Source organism: Chiloscyllium plagiosum, unplaced genomic scaffold (assembly GCF_037043375.1).
Source record: "Chiloscyllium plagiosum isolate Xiang-an unplaced genomic scaffold, Cpla_swu_hap1 HiC_scaffold_6, whole genome shotgun sequence".
Lineage (NCBI taxonomy): Eukaryota > Metazoa > Chordata > Chondrichthyes > Orectolobiformes > Hemiscylliidae > Chiloscyllium > Chiloscyllium plagiosum.
Window position 1 is genome coordinate 94,035,991 of NW_028270144.1, and position 20,765 is coordinate 94,056,755.

The window sequence follows — 20,765 nt, forward strand, 5'->3', positions numbered from 1 at the left end:
TCTATGCCACTCTCTCCCCACCCCCACCCTCCTCTAGCTTATCTCTCCACGCTTCAGGCTCTCTGCCTTTATTCCTGATGAAGGGCTTTTGCCCGAAACGTCGATTTTGCCTGTCTTCGGATGCTGCCTGAATTGCTGTGCTCTTCCAGCACCACTGATCCAGAATCTGGTTTCCAGCATCTGCAGTCATTGTTTTTACCTGTGTGAGGGAAGGCCTTGTCTTACAGAGTTGATTGAGTTTGTGGAGAAAGTGATAAAGATGATTAATGAAGTTAGGGCAGTGGGTGTTTTCTATATGGACTTTATGAAAACATTTGAGAATGTCCCTTATGGCAGACTATTCAGACAATTAAGTCACATGGGATCCACAGAAAGTTGGCGATTTGGACTCAAAGTTTACTTGGTCAAAGCAAACAGAGAGTAGATGTGAAGGGTGAATTTCTGACTAGAGATCTGTGATCAGTGCGTACTACAATAATCAGTGTTGGAACCTCTGCTGTTTGAAGTATATATAAATTATTTGGATAAAAACATATGTGGTCTGATTAGTAGGTTTATAGATATCACAACGATTGACAGAGTTGTGGATAATGAGGAATATTATCAAAGGATACAGTAGGATGTAGATCAGTTGGAAAGTTGGGCAGAGAAATAGTAGATGTAGTTTAATCCAGACAAGTGTGAGGTGATACATTTTGGGAGGTCAAAAGACTTAGCAGCATTGATATGCAGAGGGATCTTGGGGTGCAAGTTCATAGCTCCTTGAAAGTGGCAACACAAGTGGATAAGGTGGTAAAGAAGAGATACAGTATGCTTGCCTTCGTTGGTCAGGGCATTGGGTAAAAAAAGATGAGAAATCATATGACAGCTATATAAAATTTAGTTAGCCCACATTTGGAGACATGTGTGCAATTCTGTTTGCCACACTATAGGAAGAATATGGAGACATTAGAGAGGGTGCAAAAAGGGTTTAGCCGAATGATGCCTGCATTGGAGTGTATGAGTTATAAGGAGAGGTTGGACAAACTTGGATTGCTTTCTCCAGGGTGTTATAGGCTGAGGGATGACCTGATAAGAAGTATATAAAATTATGAGAGACATGGATAGGGTGGATAGTCAGAGTCTTTTTCCCTCTGTGGAAGTGTCAAATACTAGGGGGGGTTAGGTTTACAATGAGAGGGAAGACGTTTAAAAGAGATGCGCGAGACAAGTTGCATAGAGGGTAGTAGAGCCTGGAACATGCTGCCAGGGGACGTGGTAGAATCTAATACGATAACAATGTTTAAGAGGCATTTAGACAGATGTGAATGGGCAGAGAAAATAACGATATGGACCATATGAAGGCAGATTGAATTAGCTTAGAATGGCACCATGCCTGATCCAGACATTGCGAACTGAGGGACCTGTTCCTGTGCTGTAGTGTTCTATGTTCTAAGGAATAAAAGTTTATTAAGGAGAGAAAAGTTAGAATATAACAAAAAGATAACTGTCCTTATGGACTACATTCAAGTATCATAAAATAAATAGCTAGTGAGATAATTGAAGCATTGGTTTTTATTTTTCAAATTCGTTATATTTCAGGGAGGTTCCAGTAGAATAGAAAATAACAAATTTAAAGCTTTTTTCGAAAAGAAAGGGAGTCAGAAAGTTGGAATCTCCAGACAGAGTTATTTAGGGTTTATTAAGGACTGAGATTGATAGTAATTGATCTGTAGGGGATCAAGTACTATGGAGAAAGGTAGGAAAGTGGGTGTGATGAATATTGTATCCACCATGATCTAACCGAATGGTGCAACTGGCTTGAGGGGCTGAAATGCCTAATCCTGTTCCTATTACTCATGGTCTTTTGGATAAAGGGGAACTGGTAGATGTACTATACATAGGTTTCCAGAAGACATTTGATGAGGTGCCACAACAAATGTTATTGTGGGAAGTAAAAGCTCATGGTTAAGGCAATAGCATATTGGTACAGAGAGAAAATTGACTAGCTAACAGCCAGCAGAGATTAGGTATGAATGGGTCAATTTCTGTTTAGCAAGATATAATGAGTAATGTGCTATAGAGTTCAGTACTGCAAGCTTAACCTTTCATAATTTATACAAACAATTTGAATGAAGGGTCAAAGACATGGTTGCCAAATTTACTGGACACTGTAGGTGTGTAAGAACAGAAGTTGTGAAGTGAACAAAGGGAAACGATAAATAAATCAAGTGAATGAACAAAATTCTGTGAAAAAAGGAATATTGTACAAAGCAGCAAAATATGAGATTGCCCATTTTGGCAGGAAGAATAAAAGCAAAATATATTATCTCAAAGGTGAGAACTTGCAGAATCTGGCATGCAGAGGGATCTGATTATTCTAGAGCATGAGTAACAGAAAGTTGGTTTGCAGCTACAACAAGTGAATAGGAAAACTAATAGAATGTTATTGATTGTGAGGAGATTGAGGTTTGTTGAGATGGATATGAGGATGCAAGAGTATCTTTTTAAAAAAAATCCAACATACACCACAGATTATCTGCTCATGGTTCTCATATTGAGAACACAGGGGCTGGAGTTAGTTCTAGCTTGGTACTACTGCAAATATGACACCAAAGACCATGATTATTACTTGATCAGCAAGCCCACAAAAACAGTAAGCTCCAGCAGCTACTGCATAGAATCCAGATGGAGAAGTAGCAAGTGAAGATCTACCAAGAAGGTGGGGGAGAATGATATGATGCTGGATCTGCAGACCACGTTATTAATTTCTTTGACTGGGAGACTGTGCAGACACTGATCACCAAACTGTGTCATCTGCAGGAACAGGACACGTGCTCACAAGGCAGGTGGTGATCCTATCCTGATGGCCATTAAAGTTTCTATACATCCACAAGTCAATGGTTTGTCATTTTGTCCAGAGCATTTTCAATAAAAATCCAGAATGAAAAACTAGTCCAAAGGCATCCATTGTCAATTATTGTAAAAACCCATTTGGTTCTCATTTGCCCTTTTATAGTGTAAATCTGCCATCCTTACCATGTCTGGCTTAGGTATGAGTTCAGACTCGCAGCAATGTTGGCCCACTAAAGACTGGAAGTGGAGATATTCTCATTGACTATAGGGAAATGGTAGCTATGTTTAGTCATTACTTTGCCTCAGTATTTACAGTAGAAAAGGAAAATAGCTTACTGGAAGTCCGTCGAAACTCTTAGTGGTTCAGGGACAGGAAATAAATAAAAGTAATGGAAATAAACGATTGGTAATGAGGAAATTAATGAAACTAAAGCGTGACAGATCCTCAGGACCTGATGTTTTCCATCTGAGAGTGTTAAAGGAAATAGGGGAGAACATTGTAGTTGCTCTAGTTATAATCTTTCAGTTCCCTGGGTTCAGGTGACATCTCTGTAGATTGGAAAATTACACATCACTCTGCTTTTTAAGCAGGGTGAAAGGAAAACGAAGGAACTACACACCAGTGGTGGGAAAATAGTTGGAGTCAATAATTAAAGATGAGGTAACTGAACACTTTGAAACTTATCAGTTAATCAGGAAGAACCAACATGAATTCATAACAAATAGGGCATCCCTGACAAACTTCACTGAATGTTTTGACAAAGTAACTAAGATAATGGATGGGGAATATCCATGGATGTCATTTATATGGACTTCCAGAAGGCATTTGATAAAGTCCCACATAAGAAACTGCTAATAAATGTTCTGCCAATGGAATCATGGCCAAATTACAGACATGGCTGGAAAATTGATTCAGTGGTGGGCGATAGAAAGTGGGGATAATGAGTAGGTCTTCAAACTGGTAAGATGGTGACCAGTGGTATCCAACAAGGATCTGTGTTAGGACATCAAATATTCACCCTAACTATTAACCACTTGAATAATGACATAAAAGTCAGATTTTCAATTTTGCTGATGACACAAAGTGAAGTGCATCATAGACAGTGTAGATGATAGCATAAAATTACAAATGGATAAGATAATTTAGGTGAATGGGTAAAGCTATAGCAGATTGTTGTGGATAAATCACCACATGTTACCTTTAATTCAGCTATTTATTCAGAAATGGCATAGACAATCAAGTACTGAAACAATGATTTAAGCCTTATTGCAGGTACCAACCAAAATAAGACACCTCAAGTAAGTGAGTTAAGCCTCACAACCAATCTGGCCATTACTTGATTACTGATGGGATCTGGTCAGGGTTTCACCAACCGTATCTGTCTCTGAAAGCGTCCAGTGTTTGATCCGTGTTCAGTGTTGATCTTCAAAGTACTGCTGCTGAACTGTTCTGGTGTTGGATTCTTATACAATTTTCTCTCTTTCTAGTTTGTGATGTGGCGTTGTTGATGATTCAATACATTCTTTCATCCCTAATGTCAATTACTGTTTCTGGAGACCTCAAGTCTGTAGTTTGCCTTCTTTTCAGAAGTAGCTTCCTTGTTCCTTATTGTGTTCAGTGTTAGCTGTCTGTTTAAAGCACAGCGTTTCCTGCAATTAACTTCTTAAATTCTTCTGCAGGGCAATCCTTGCCCTTTGTGGCAATAAAGCATCTAGTTTATCATGCAGGTGCCAGAGCAGTTTAGTTTATGTAATCTCACCAAGACATAGCTAATTGCTTTCAATTTCTGTGTAACAGTTTGTCTTTGACCCTTTCATCTCAAGAAATGGTTTCTTCCATAAAGAATGACTGCTGCTGCTTTGAATCCATGAAGTTATTAAAGTTGTGACGTTTACATTGTCACAGTCCCTCCTCTTTGTTCATCTTTTTTAAGCTGAAAAAACACTAATGATTAGCCATTTTCCACCATATCCTATCATAGCCAAGTTGAGTTGCTACACTATGCACTATTGGGAAATGATACACCATTTTATTATGCGGTATGGGTATAAGCAAACCATTACTCAAGAAATGGATTACAGAACTATGATCAGTAAATAAATCACAAGAGTAATAAACATGCACAAAGTAATAAACATTATAATTTTAAGACTATCAAGTCTCAATAAGAGACTTTTCAACTTTTCAACTACTACATTTATGGCTGATGCCAAAGAGAGACATAAAAATAGATCCAAGTTCAAAGTTTGGGTGAAGATTTGTAGCTCGGGTGCTCGTTGTTGTGGTTCTGTTCGCCGAGCTGGAAATGTTTGTTGCAAACGTTTCGTCCCCTGTCTAGGTAACATCCTCAGTGCTTGGGAGCCTCCTGTGAAGCGCTTCTGTGGTGTTTCCTCCGGCATTTATAGTGGCCTGTCCCTGCCGCTTCCAGTTGTCAGTTTCAGCTGTCCGCTGTAGTGGCCGGTATATTGGGTCCAGGTCAATGTGTTTGTTGATGGAGTTTGTGGATGAGTGCCATGCTTCTAGGAATTCCCTGGCTGTTCTTTGTTTCGCTGCCCTATAATGGTAGTGTTGTCCCAGTCGAATTCATGTTGCTTGTCGTCTGCGTGTGTGGCTACTAAGGATAGCTGGTCGTGGCGTTTCGTGGCTAGTTGATGTTCATGGATGCGGATCGTTAGCTGTCTTTCTGTTTGTCCTATGTAGTGTTTTGTGCAGTCCTTGCATGGTATTTTGTACACTACATTCGTTTTGCTCATGCTGGGTATCGGGTCCTTCGTTCTGTTGAGTTGTTGTCTGAGGGTGGCTGTTGGTTTGTGTGCTGTTATAAGCCCTAGTGGTCGCAGTAGTCTGGCTGTCAGTTCTGAAATGCTCCTGATGTATGGTAGTGTGGATAGTCCTTTGGGTTGCGGCATGTCCTCGTTACGTTGTCTTTCTCTTAGGCATCTGTTGATGAAATTGCGCGGGTATCCGTTTTTGGCGAATACCTTGTATAGGTGTTCCTCTTCCTCTTTTTGCAGTTCTGGTGTACTGCAGTGTGTTGTGGCCCTTTTGAATAGTGTCTTGATGCAACTTTGTTTGTGTGTATTGGGGTGGTTGCTTTCATAGTTCAGGACTTGGTCTGTGTGTGTGGCTTTCCTGTATACCTTTGTGGTGAATTCTCCGTTCGGTGTTCTCTGTACCATCACGTCTAGGAATGGGAGTTGGTTATCCTTTTCTTCTTCTCTCGTGAATTGGATTCCTGTTAGTGTGGCGTTGATGATCCGGTGTGTTTTCTCTATTTCTGTGTTTTTAATGATTACAAAGGTGTCATCAACATATCTGACCCAGAGTTTGGGTTGAATTTGTGGTAAGACTGTTTGTTCTAACCTTTGCATTACTGCTTCTGCTATGAGTCCAGAGATGGGTGAGCCCATGGGTGTTCCGTTGATTTGTTCGTATATCTGGTTGTTGAATGTGAAGTGTGTTGTGAGGCACAAGTCCAGTAGTTTAAGTATGCCATCTTTGTTGATAGGTTCAACGTCCTGTTGTCTGTTCTGTATGTCCAGCAGGTTGGCTTTTGTTTCTCTGGCTAGGGTTTTGTTAATAGAGGTGAACAGTGCCGTTACGTCGAATGAGACCATAGTTTCTTCCTTGTCTATGTGTATATTTCTGATGATGTCCAAGAATTCCTGTGTTGATTGTATAGATTGTCTGGATCCACTGATCAGGTGTTTCAGTTTCTGCTGTAGTTCTTTGGCCAGTTTGTGTGATGGTGTCCCTGGTAGTGATACTATGGGTCTGAGTGGGATGTCTGGTTTGTGCACTTTAGGTAGTTCATAGAATCTGGGGGTGTTGTTGCTTTCAGGTTTCATTCTTTGTAGGTCCGACCTGGTTATCTGTCCGTTTGTTTGTAGATTCCTCAGTGTGTTATTTATCCTATTGGTGAGCTGTGGGGTGGGGTCAAACCCCCTCAGACAACAACTCACCAGAACGAAGGACCCGATACCCAGCATGAGCAAAACTAATGTAGTGTACAAAATCCCATGCAAGGACTGCACAAAACACTATATAGGACAAACAGGAAGACAGCTAACGATCCGCATCCATGAACATCAACTAGCCACGAAACGCCACGACCAGCTATCCTTAGTAGCCACACACGCAAACGACAAGCAACATGAATTTGACTGGGACAACACTACCATTATAGGGCAAGCGAAACAAAGAACAGCCAGGCAATTCCTAGAAGCATGGCACTCTTCCACAAACTCCATCAACAAACACATCGACCTGGACCCAATATACCGGCCACTACAGCGGACAGCTGAAACTGACAACCGGAAGCGGCAGGGACAGGCCACTATAAATGCCGGAGGAAACACCACAGAAGCGCTTCACAGGAGGCTCCCAAGCACTGAGGATGTCACCTAGACAGGGGACGAAACGTTTGCAACAAAAATTTCCAGCTCGGCGAACAGAACCACAACATAGATCCAAGTACACAAAATAATAATATGTTATGAAATAATATGAATGCATGCAGCCATGTGAACATTACTTCACCAATTCCAGATGTCATCCCACCAAGAATGTCCCTTAATGTTTTTAATATCTTTTTTGATTCTCTATGTATTGTGTTGACTCTTAACATGTGACCTGTGTACCTTTCTCAAAGATCTCTTTTATTTCTTTCAAATGTTCCCTTTGCAAGGCATCTAATATCCAGTTGCCCATACAAAGTTGCATTTATTTGATATTGATTGCTCTTTCCTGCTTCCCTTATTAACATGTTGATTACATTGATGTGTGATTCTAAGATGTCAACTATATGAAATACAATACTGATAGTGGAGTCCTCTGCTTGTCTACAAAGTTTAATGCTATCATGCATTGCACTTTTAACTTGAGAAGTTAACTGATTTAAACATTCACTTATAACACTGATACCTAGGTCATTTACACCATAAATACCTGCAGCATTTCATATCAAACTTCTGCACTTCCTAGTTTTCCCATCAATTGCATAATCTTCTTGATTCAACCCACAATCCTTTGACCAATTCATTATAAATGCTAGGTAACCATTTCTAACACTATGATGGTAACTAAATATGTGATAGGTTCAAAATAACTGGTACAATTTCACAATGGACATTTCCATGGAACACTTCACCCATATTTTGTATAAACATCCCTCCTCTGCATCCTTCATTTCCTAAAGGATACTCTGCAGAGCTTTCAATTGCTTCTGGTGTAAGTGCAAGTGTTCTGTGCATACCATCTGTGCATCTGAAGTTCTGTGCATACCATCAGCACAAATAAACATGAATTCTGTGTTGCATATAGGAAGTTCTGTGCACAAGCATCTCCCAATCCTGTCAGTCTACAAATGTCAGTGCTTGGTTATGTATACATACTATGTCCACTTCGGATGAGCATTGGATCCCTGCTGCTGACTCCATACTTCACTTGGACTTTTGTTGGGTCAAATGGCCTGTTTCTGCATTGTAGGGATTCTATAAAAATAAAGTAAAGCCAGAATACCATTGCAATAATCAGCTTCATAGTTTATCTGAAGCTCAAACCAAAAAGATCAGGGTAGTTTCTGCTCTTATTTAATCCCAAAGTGATTGAATTTAAAAGCAGGGAGGTTATGTTGCAGTTGTTTTGATGCTGGTAAGGCCACACCTGGAGTGCTGCGTGCAATTCTCATCTCCTTACTTGAGGAGTAAGGAGAGGGTGCAGAGGAGGTTCACTAGGTTGATTCTGGAGTTGAGGGGGTTGGTTTATGAGGAGAGACTGAGTAGACTGGGATTATATTCATTGGAATTTAGAAGAATGGAGGTGGGGGATCTTATAGAAACATAAAATTATGAAGGGAATAGAAAAGATAGAAGTAGAAATGATATTTCCACTGGCAGGTGAAACTGGGATAAGTTTCACCTGCCTCAAAATTAGTGGGAACAGATTTAGGACTGAATTGAGAAGGAAGTTATTCACCCAGAGGGTTGTAAATCTATAGAATTCCCTGCCAGTGAAGTAGTTTACACTACTTCGGTAAACATTTTTAAAGCTAAGATAGATATTTTATTGAACAATAAAGGAATTAAGGGGTATAGTGAGAGTGAAGCTGAGTCCACAAAGAGTCAGCCATGATCATATTGAATGGCAGAGCAGGCTCGAAGGACCAGATGGCCTACTCCTGCTCCTGATTCTTATGTTTGTAGTTTACACAGATCCATGATTTGAATTTTGTTCTTCCAATGTTTGCACTCATCAGACTTGATATCTATAAAATATTCTATTCAGACACTTTGATCAATTTATTACTTTAAAAATAAATTTATGCAAGTGCTGTTACTTTAACACAAATAAAAGACTGCAGTTCAAACTTATTTTTAATCCTCTTTAATCTCTCTTTTTCCCTCTCTCTCTCTCTCTGACTTTGTCACAGGAATGTGGGAATCAATTGGCATTGGGATCAGGCTTTCACTAAATTTCTGTTCTAGTCCCTCGAAGTCTAAGGTGTATCAGAAAAGCACATCATACCCTCTGACACTCCAGGAGTTAAGTCTAAATCCTTCTTATGGCTGACCCTGGAGTTTACCCACAGCCTTAACTAACTTAGCTTCAAAAGCTGCCATTTGTTTATTTCACTTTTCAGAACTCCTGGTTTATGGTCCATTTACTGATTGATTCCCTGTATTTTCATTTGTGTTGTTGAATTTTCATTAAATTATTATCATTATTTTGGATTTGTATCAGGTTGCTATAAGTAAATACAGGGAACCTTTATCCGAATATGACAAACGGGCACCGGGGTCAGGATTATAGCCAAATTTCTGCCCTTAACTGCTTATTATGTGGTTTCATTCTCAATCAATCCCCAGTTGGGATCAGCCATTTTGTTCTCTAATCTCCCAAAGCACAGTGAAATCCCGTCTAGTGGCAAATGTGTGTCAATCTCTCATTGACATTTAGAGTGATCAGCATTCTGCATGTGTTGCTCAAGCTGTGTTTGATGCAGTACTTTAACTGATGCCTGAATATCTTTACATGTACTTTCCAGTTCCTGAGTCTTAATTTCTGACTCCAGAACCTGCCTCCGTGACTTTTCGGAATATCTGTTCATTGTCTCAAAATGACTTTGATCATTTGAGAAGTAAACTATCTTCTGTTGATTGGCAATCTCTAAGGATTTAAATGTTTCCTTTAAATCTGTGTTTTCTGATTTAAAAACTGCATTTTCAAGCCTGGAAACCTCTAGGACATTAAGTTTCTGTTTTAGCTCTGCATTTTCTGACTTCAATTCACTTATCTCAGCATTTCTCAACTTCAATGCATACTTCACGTGCCAAGTTTCTGTTAAAAAAACCCATTAAATTAGACAAAAGAAGCATGAGTGTAGGGTGGAGTCATGCTCACACAGACCCAAAGTTTCAGTTTGTTGAAGTTGAGGTTTTGGAGTTGAAGCTACAAGATACAGCTCTCTCTCTGCTGCCACAAAAGTTTGAGTTCTCTCTCTTTCTGCTGCTGGGTTCATTCTGTCAGTGTTCCTTCTCCTAAACTGGAGAGGCTAGCAAAAGAGGGAAATCTGTTTTGCTGAATTTGCCTTTGCCTAGGGTGTGTTTATGGGATGCTACTATATTGGAGCATTTGAGGAATAGCAATTAAATAGCATATTATTTTGTTAAATATTTCGATGGAGTTTAAGTTATACCAATTCTTTTTTTTGTTGGTGTTCTAACTGTGGTGTAAGAATAAAGTATGCTTTGCTGAAAGCTTAGTAGTTTGACCAATTGAATCACATCTGGGATGCAGTGTCTTACACTTCCCTTTAAATGCGATTCAAGTCAGGGTCTAGACAATCTCCTTGACATATTTTGAGGGTGCTTAGTCCAGTGCATAATGCTAGTGGTATTATTGCTGGGCTATTAATTCAGAGATCCAGGTAATGTTCTGGGGACCCATGTTCGAATTCTGCCACGGAAGATGGCGGAAGTTCAATTAAAAGACAGGAATTAAGAATCTAATGATGAATATGAATCCATTGGCAAGAGAAAGAAATTAGTTCAGTAATATCCTTTAGGGAAGAAAACTGCCATCCTTATCTGGTCTGCCTATATGTGACTTCAGACCTACAGCATTATGGTCGACTCTTGACTGCCCTCTGTGTAATAAATGCTGACCCAGATAACAATACCCTCAGCCCAAGAATGAATGAATAAAAAGAAAAGTTACAGTAAACGCTGATTAGTAACCTATCTCTGTTTCACTTGAGTTTATTTTCCTTCAATTTTATTTTATTATTATTTTATTTTACTTGATTTAATTTTACTTTTGTTTTGGTAATGCTTCTTACTGAAATCCAAGTAGCTCTGTTTTATTTATAAATGATACATTTCTGAGGGTTTAGCTGTTTAAGCCAACCCCCCAATCAGTAGATTCTAACCAACTCAAGTATGTTTAGTTTTCCCATGATGTCACTCTTGGTCACAGTCAGCCTGGCTGCTGAATAGTCTTGAGTAGAGGCTCCCCCTCAGCTTTGATTGCCTCCCCTTCCATGAGAGTGAAGGCCCTGAATCTCGCCCTCTCTTTATCCACTGCTCAAGTAGAGGTGCCTTTCATAGTCTGGCTATCTCTATGCCTGATGGGGGGGAGTCCAGCACATCAGTGGCAAAAGAAAAGACTGAAGTATTTGCAATATTGTTCAGCCAGGAGTGCCAAATAGATGATCCATCTTGGCCTATTCATAAGGTTCTAAGCATCACAAAAGCTAATTTTATTCACACCACATGATATCAGGAAATAGTTGAAGGTATTGGATTCTTTAAAGGTTATTGGCTTTGTCAACATTCAGGAAATCGTACTAAAACTGCTTGCTCCAACACTTGCCTTGCCCCCCAGCCAAGTTGTTCCAGTACAACTCAGGTACCTATCCAACAAGGTGCAAAGTTTCCTCAGATTGCCCTATGCACAAAAAAAAGTTCAAATACAAGCTGGCCAATTGCCACCCAAACGTCGACTCTCAATCAGTAAAGTGATGGAAAGTATCATCAACAGTGCTATCAAGCTGCACCTGTTCAGCAATAACCTACTCACTCACAGTCAATTTGCATTCACCAGAGCTAGTCAGCTCCTAATGTCATTATAGCTTTGGTTCAAACATGGACAAAAGGGCGGAATTCCAGACATCAGTTGAAAGTGACTGCTCTTTTGTATTCAAAGTCCTGTTGATTGGATGTGGCATCTAGGACCCCCAACAAAACTAGGGTCAATAGGAATTAGAGGCAAAACTCTTCATTGATTAGAGCCGTCCCTGACCAAAAAGAACATGGCTATGGTTGTTGAAGGTCAGTGGTCTTAGCTCCTGGACATCTCTACAGGAGTTCCTGAAGGTTAAGTCCTAGGCTCAACTATTTTCAGATGCTTCATCAATGACCTTTCCTCTATCGTAAGGTCAGAAGTAGGGATGTTTGCTGATGATTGCACAATGATCAGCACCATTTACAGTGACTCAGATACTGAGGAAGTCCACAATCCAGCAAGACCTGGACTTGTGCTGACAAGTGGCACATAACATTCATGCTGCATAAATGCCAGGCCATCTCCAATAAGAGAAAATCGAACTATTTCCCATTTACATTCTGAAGATTACCATTGTCCATAAATTGACCTGGACTAGCCATATAAATACAGTGGCTACAAGAGCAAGTCAGAGGCTAGGAATATTGTAGTGAGTAGCTCATCTTCTGACTCCCCACAGCCTGTCCACCATATACAAGGCAAAATTCAGGAATATGATGGAATCCTCCCCACTTGCCTGCATAAGTGCAACTCCAGTTATACATAAGAAGCTTGCTACTATCCAGGACAAAGCCACTACATCCACAAGGATACCCTCCTTTCACCACTGATGCACAGTTGCAGTTGTGTGTTCCATCTAGAAGATGCACTAAGATATTCACCACTAGTCAAATCATAGTTGAAATAATGTAAGCCCATTATCTAAGGAAACATAAACTGGCTTTGGAGGCAGTCCAGGGAAGTTTCACTAGACTGAGATTAGGAATGGAGGGATTACTTCATGAGAAGATGTTGAGTAGATTGTACCCAAACTTGTTGGAATATAGTAGAATGAGAGGTGACCTTATTGAACAGACAAGACTTTTAGAGGAATTCACAGGGTAGATGTGGAAAGGTTGGGAGAGCATAATTTCAGAATAAAGGGTTGCACATTAAAGACAGAGATAGATAGGTTTTTGATTGTCAAGGGGATCAAGGATTATGTGGAGAAAGGGGAGAACAGGGTTTAGAAACTTATCAGCTATGATTGAATGGTGGAACAGACTCGATGGGCTGAATAGCTTAATTTCTGCTCCTATGTCTTATGGTCTTATGGTCTAAGTAAGACTCTGTACCTCTTGTACTCTTTTGCTCTTTTAATTAACTCTATTCCAAATACCACTGCCAATATGAAATATAAAAATGCACTTTAGTAGATGCCTCCTTCAATCAGGATGCACTCTAAGTGCCTGCCCTATTGAGATGATAAATTGATTTAAAAATCAATATTTCACTCAGGATGATGAGCCAAGATTGTTCATTAGGTATTACTGTCAGCAATATCCTTCCTTATTGCAAACAAGTGGACTTCAAAACCTCATTAAGAGACAATTAATCTCAATACAAAGTCTTCATATTTAATCAAAAAATACAGAAGAAAGTTAGTGGAGATTCTGTCCCATATCTAATTGACATCATGGGGAACCAGTCAGGAAATAATAGGAAGTAACACAAGTAGATAAGCATCATCATTAAGAGCTAATCAGAAACCAGTCAGGCTTTACTTGGAATAATGCAAATTCAGGAATGTCACTGACTATGGAGATGAGTTATGGAAACAATTAATAAGCACTAACTCTCAGTGACCAAAGCAAGTGCTAAGTTTGAAACTGAAAACTTGAGATTGCTGTTCAATCAGTTGTAGAAGACTATGAGAGAGAAAGAAAACCACATATCTCCCAATGCCTCAGGCTGGAAGAAAGAGCAAGTATACTCACTACCTAGCTTTGTTAAGTATTTTTACTTAATGATACCTAAATGGTTAAAGGTTGAAATGAACAGTAAATATCCTGTAAGCACAGAATCATAAACTTTGAGTTTAAATTACATCAATAATGTACAGTTTCCTCAAAAGAAACTGGATTCATGTCTAAAGTTGGTTCCCTTTGCCAATGAAGAGCTGACCATTGATGTTGTGTGGTGGAGTTAAGGCCTTTGGTGGATGTAATTATTGAAGAATGAAGGCATTCTGGCAGATCGTAGATATCTAGATATCACAATATGCTGGACATTAAGGGAGTGGAAGCTGTTCTGATTCATGAAGATACCAGTTTGATTTAAGGGTGTCTTGATGTATGATTTTGGAATCCTTGTTCTGAAATGACTAGGAAGGCAACTGGAACATGAGCCCTTTTTGCAGAGGTTTTAAGGAAGTATTTCTTCAATTATATTGGTTTCTGTGCAGACTGCACTGGGTGTACTGATCATGATTTTTGTCGCCTTCGTAAAGGAAGATAAATATTTTGTCATCAACCTTTTTCAGATATGTTATTGCGAACCTCTGCAACAGGTGGCATGTGAATCCAGAACTCCTCAGTCACTGCCCCCAAACGGCCTGATCAGGCAAGGTATACTTGCCAGTAGAAATGGCAAGAGGGTGTCTTATGCAAATGTTACGATCAAGATGTGGCAAGTGTATTCTCTAAATTCCTCTACTCCGTGGGTCGCAACACAAATCTAACTTTTATCCAGTTGGCAAAATGGCCAATTGAATGATTTCTCTATATTACAAATCCATCAATCAATCTTTTTTGTTAAAATAAGAAATCAGTAGTTTTGTCAAACATAAGATTTCACCAGTGAAGATGGAAAAATGGTTAACCCAGTTTTTAACATCTAAGCATAAATGGTTACCACTCCAGATACACACCAGGTAAAAGGGGACAAAATTGATTTCTTTCTGCAGAAATATGCTTTGGGAAAAATCGTTTGCCAATATTGGTAATTTTTGAATGGGAAGAAATGAAGGAGGGGTGGAATTCGCAGATGGTTGTCGATCTGGCATTCTAACATATTTGGAATCCCATTAGACGTATAAATGTTGCTATAAATACTTTGCAATTTACTGAGAAAACACAGGAACAAGAAGTCTTCTGGATTGTCTTTAACAGGACAATCAGGTTTCACACTGGACTCACACCAAGGGTGTTTTAGAATTAAGAAGCAATCAACTGAACAGCATATTCTTCAGCAGGCTTTTCTCTGTTTGTAAGCAAACAATCTCTGATTGTATGCAAGATACTCATCACACAGTAACTAACTCTATCCTAAACACAAACTTAAGTCATGTATTTTCCCACAAGTCAGTCCATGCAAGTAACTGCAACATGTCATTTCCAAGAAATGTCTTGTTTAAAATATCTTCCAATGTATGAAGAGATCAGTGAACTCCTTCAAAGGACAACAATCCAGGTATTCATAGAAATGGAGGTCCATCAGCTTTCTACAATCTGCTTTAACCGGTGTACCCAAAAATATGAAATATGAAGCCTTCATAATGTCATGATTAACTAGGGTTATATTCAATGAAGTTTAGCATTGAAATGTTAAATGATTCTTAGCTTGGCCCTGTGAAGCATTCTGAGTCTGTTTGCTCAGTTTGGAAAATCTATAAATAAGGTTCTTTCTTTAGGGTGACGGGATGGCAATTTTAGGACTAGAAATGAGAAAATTCTTTATTTGAATGATTGTGAGTCTTTTTCTTGCCAGAGGCTGGGATGATCAGTTATTGATTATATTTAAGACATAGATTGATTGGTTCTTAGAGACAAATAAACTGAGGGATATTAGGGATATGGCATGAATTTGGGGTTGATGTAAAAGTTCAGCCATAATTTTGTTGAATGGCCTATTCCACTCCTATTTTCTCTGTACTGAAGACATGGAACATGGTAACACTAATACTAGTTAGGACAGAAACCATAATAGGTTGTACAAGATAATAGGGTGGGCCGAATAACCTATTCCCACTCCTATTTCTTAGGTGCTTAAGAAATTGAATGCATCATTAGTAACCGTGGTGGAAGCAGACTCCATAGTTTTAAGTGGCAACCGAATTGCTGTTTTAAAGATTTTGGGGGATGCAACTAAGTGGATAAGCTGACAGACAGGACTAGCATAATGAACCATTAGAGCTCCTTCTAAGAGATAAAATATAAACAATAAGGTGGATTTGAACACCTTGTGTAAAAATTTAGTAGAAAGTGGTACCAGGCCTTTATTTATTATTAATCTCTTGCAATTGTAGAGTCCTAGTCATGCAGTACGGAAACACCTCTTTTCAATCCAACCATTTCATGCCGACTAGAATCCCAAAATTATCTAGTTCCATTTGCCTACATTTGGCCTATATCACTCTAAGCAGTTCTTATTCATGCATGTACCCAAACGTCTTTAAAACATTGTAACTGTATCCACATCTACCATTTCCTCTGGCAGTTCCCTCTACTCACGAACCACTCCTTTGGGGTTGAAGTGTTCCGAGACAGAAGATGAGGCATTATTCCTCCAAGTGTCGGACCCCACCACCAGGGATATGGTTCCCTCCCCATCCCTAACCGCCTTCCACAAAGACCGTTCCCTCCGTGACTACCTGGTCAGGTCCACGTGCCCCATCAACCCACCCTCCCCTCCTGGCACCTTCTCCTGCCACCGCAGGAATTGCAAAACCTGCGCCCACACCTCCCCCCTTACCTCCATCCAAGGCCCCAAAGGAGACTTTCACATCCATGAGAGTTTCACCTGCACTTCCACAAATGTCATTTATTGTATCTGTTGCTCCCGATGCAGTCTTCTTTACACTGGGGAGACTGGACGTCTTCTCGCAGAACGCTCTAGGGGACATCACCTAGACACTCACACCAATCAACCCCACCGCCATGTGGCTGAACATTTCAACTCCCCTTCCCTCTCTGCTGAGGACATGCCAGTCCTGGGCTTCCTCCATTGCCATGCAAACTTCAAAGTTCAACTTGTGAACCCCTAGGTCTTTCTGTTCTACAACACCACCCAAGGCCCTACGTTATAAGTCCTGCCCTTATTTATTTTACCAAAATGCAAAGTTTCACATTTATATAAATTAAATGCCACTTCTCAGTCCATCAACTCAATTAAACACGATCTCTTTGTAATCTTAGATAAACTTCTTCACTGTCCATTAGACCATGAATTTTGGTGTCATCTGGAAGCTTATTAACCATGCCTACTATATTCTCACCGAAATCATTTACATAAATGACAAACAAAAGTGGATCCAGCACTGATCTCTGTATTCTTGTAAGTATAAATATAAATAAGTCCACTATGTCCTAAATGGTTATGCAATTCTCAAATGCTGTTTCTCTTTAGAATAGAGGCCTTCCTTGGTTTAGATTAATCAGATAAATAGTGTTATTTATTCAGTTTTGGCAAGATGCAATTTCTGCAAAGCACTGTTTTGGTGAATCACACAACAATGTTTTTATCACCACAGCTTGGACATATTGGTTGAAGGCACTGGAACATGAATCCTAGCAGTCCATTTACTGATTGTTGTTGATGAACATACATAGAAACATTGAAACTAGGAGCAGGAGGAGGCCATTCGGACCTTCGAGCCTGCTTCACCTTTCATTAAGATCCTGGCTGATCGTCCAACTCAATAGCCTAATCCTGCTTTCTCCCATAACCTTTGATCCCATTCATCCGAAATGCCATGTCTAGCCATCCCTTGAATACATTCAATGTTTTGACATCAACTACCTCCCATGGTAATGAATTGTATGGGCTCACTACTCTTTGGGTGAAGAATTAAGGTGTGCTATACTATGTCAACACTTGTCCAACACTTTGAGCAAGGTGCTTTTGCCCTCTTCTATTTCAAAGTTTTGGCACCCTTTCAAGATTAAGTCCTTGTTGTTTCCAGCAAGTCTGAAATATATTTCATATTCATGAGAAACTACATATCTTTGAGTAATCAAATTATTTTAAATGTTACCAAAATATCTTTGCAGTGTTAATACTATATTTTAGTTCATAGGATAGCATCACAAGAATATTTACAGGACTCATTGCTCAATGCATAATAATTATCTAACTTTGAGTTAAAAAAAGAGTAGGAAGACATATTTTTGGGTTTGAGGTGAGTCAGACTTGTGTGGGAGCACACACCATGACTTTGAATAAATAGAGGCTGAGACTTGGTGCATTTCACTCACCTTCCAGGAATGAGTGGAGTCATATACACATGTAAACCAGGGCCAGGAGTAGGCTATTCAGCACCTTGAGCCCACTCCATTATTAAACAAGGTCATGGCTGATCCAATTGCTCCACATTCCCAACTCCGTTTCACCTTCATACCTTTGCTTATCAAGAACCAAATTATCTTTGCCAAGACTTTGCTTTGATCATCTGTTGAGAAGAATGTTTCAGAGTTGTGCCCTCCATGAGAAAAATATTCTCACACTGTCTTAAATGGGCAACCGTAGTTCTAGATTGTGACAAGAGTGTGCATCCTTTCCAAGTGCACTCTTCAAGACCTCTCAGGGTCTTGCATTTTTTAAACAAGTCACCTCTTACTTGTTACATGTTGGCTCAGTGGTTAACACTGTTGCCTCATATTGCCAAGGTTCAGAGTTTGATTTCAGCTTTGAGCAAGTGTTTGTGTCAGTTTTCTCCCAGTCCAGAGATGTGCAGGTTAGGTGGATTGCCCATTTTGTCCAGAGATGTGCAGGCTAGGTGGGTTAGCCATGGGAAATGCAGGATTACAGGGATATGGTGGGTGTGGGTGGGATGATCTTTGGAGGGATGTTGTGGACTCGATAAACCGAATGGCCTGCTGCCGCACTGTAGGGATTCTATGATTCTACTCTTCTAAACTCCAGCAAATACAGACATAGCCTATCTAACCTTTCCTTATAAGACATCCCACCATTTCCAGGTTTTGGTCTAGTAAACTTTCTCTGAATTGCTTATAATGTATTTACATTTTACATTGAATAAGGAGACCAATGCTGTACACATTACTTTATATGTGGCCTTATCAATTCTTAACTGAAGCATAACCACTCTATTTTGTATTCCATCCTCCTCACAATATAGGAAAACATGCTGTCAGTTTTCCTAATGACTTGCTGTGCCTATGCTAACTATCTGAGATCATGCACTAAATACCCAAGTCCCTCTGTAAACTTTCATCATTTAGATCTTTTCTTTTATTCTTCCTGTCAACATGTACAGTTGCATATTTTCCTCAAATTATATTCTATTTGCCAGATCTTTATGCACATAATCTATTTATATTCCTTTATAGCCTCTTTATAGTCTCTCTTGACTAACTTTCCTATTTTGTCATGAGCAAATTTAGCAACTTTACCCCAACCCCTTCATTCAAGTCATTTACACAAATTGTAAAAGGCACTGGATCCTCAGCACTGGATCCCTGTGGCACACCACTCATTCCACCTTGTCAACATAAAAATTACTCTTTTATGCCTACTCTTTCCTGAAAGCCAGCCAATCTTCTATCCAGGCTAATACATTATCCTGAACATCCCAAGCTTTTATTTCCATTCCCTAAAAAACATTCATAAATCAGATTTTTTTATAGCAATCAATGATAGTTTGATGGTTATCACTGCTGAGGCTAGCCGTAAATTCCAGATTTATGAATGCTTTAAAGTTCTAGCAGCTGCCATGGTGTAATGTGAACCCTTCTCCCCAGGTCTGGATTGTTAGTTCTGTGCCATCACTACCAGTGCCCTGTAAACTGTAGATCTTAATAGTGTGAACTAATTAAAGAGTGGGGGTGACTGCAGATTACATATATTACACAATGCATCAGTATGCCACTGTTGTATTCAAAGAATCCTGAACAGAAGCAGGTATTCAAATGTGAACGATATTCAATCAGTCAGTCATACACCAGTCATTATCTCAGATTCACAAAGCGGTAGAAAACTGGGATACAAATATCTAATTATCACCAATGAAAAACACAAAAGATACGTGTATAGTGACAATTTAAGTGTTAAATCACTAATTTGTACAATTTAGTGATCCATTCACAATTTTTCCCTTCTCCAAATGACTGATACTTTTGTTTAAAAGCAAAACAATGCTGTATTTCTCTATGACTCTAAAAGCCCTTTCAAGTAGCATTATTTCTCCATTCCAACACCAACACTGACAACAAGCAGTCATAGTGCACAATATCACAGGAGGCAATTTTTTATTTTTATTATTCATTCATGGGAAGTAGGCATCAATGGCTAAACAAATATTTATTGTCCATGCACAGAGGGAATTAATCTCAACATGTTGCTGGTGATCTGGATTCCTATTTAGGACAGGCAAGGCAAGAAAGGCAAATTTCCTTTCAGAAAGGATGATAGTAAACCAGATGAGTTACTATGATGGACCTGCATGGGAACACATTCTGAAGTTTGAAGGCGAATATTTACTACATTGAATTTCTAACAACTAATCCCTGATGGAAAAAAACATTTAATTCACGTACTTAATGAAAGAATTATGTTCTACAATCACCTGGAGCTGCCAGTCAAACTGTTGGCTTAATACACGCTACTATCATAGAATCATAGAATCTCTACAGTGTGGAAGCAGGCTATTTGGCCCAACAAATCCACACCGACCCTCCAAAGAGTATCCCACCCAGACTCATTCCCCTACCCTATTACTCTACATTTACACCTGACTAATGTACTTAACCTACACATCCTTGAACACTATAGGTAATTTTACCATAGCCAATTCACCTAACCAACATATCTTTGGAATGTGGGAGGAAACCGGAGCACCCGGAGGAGCCTAATGTAGACACGGGATTTG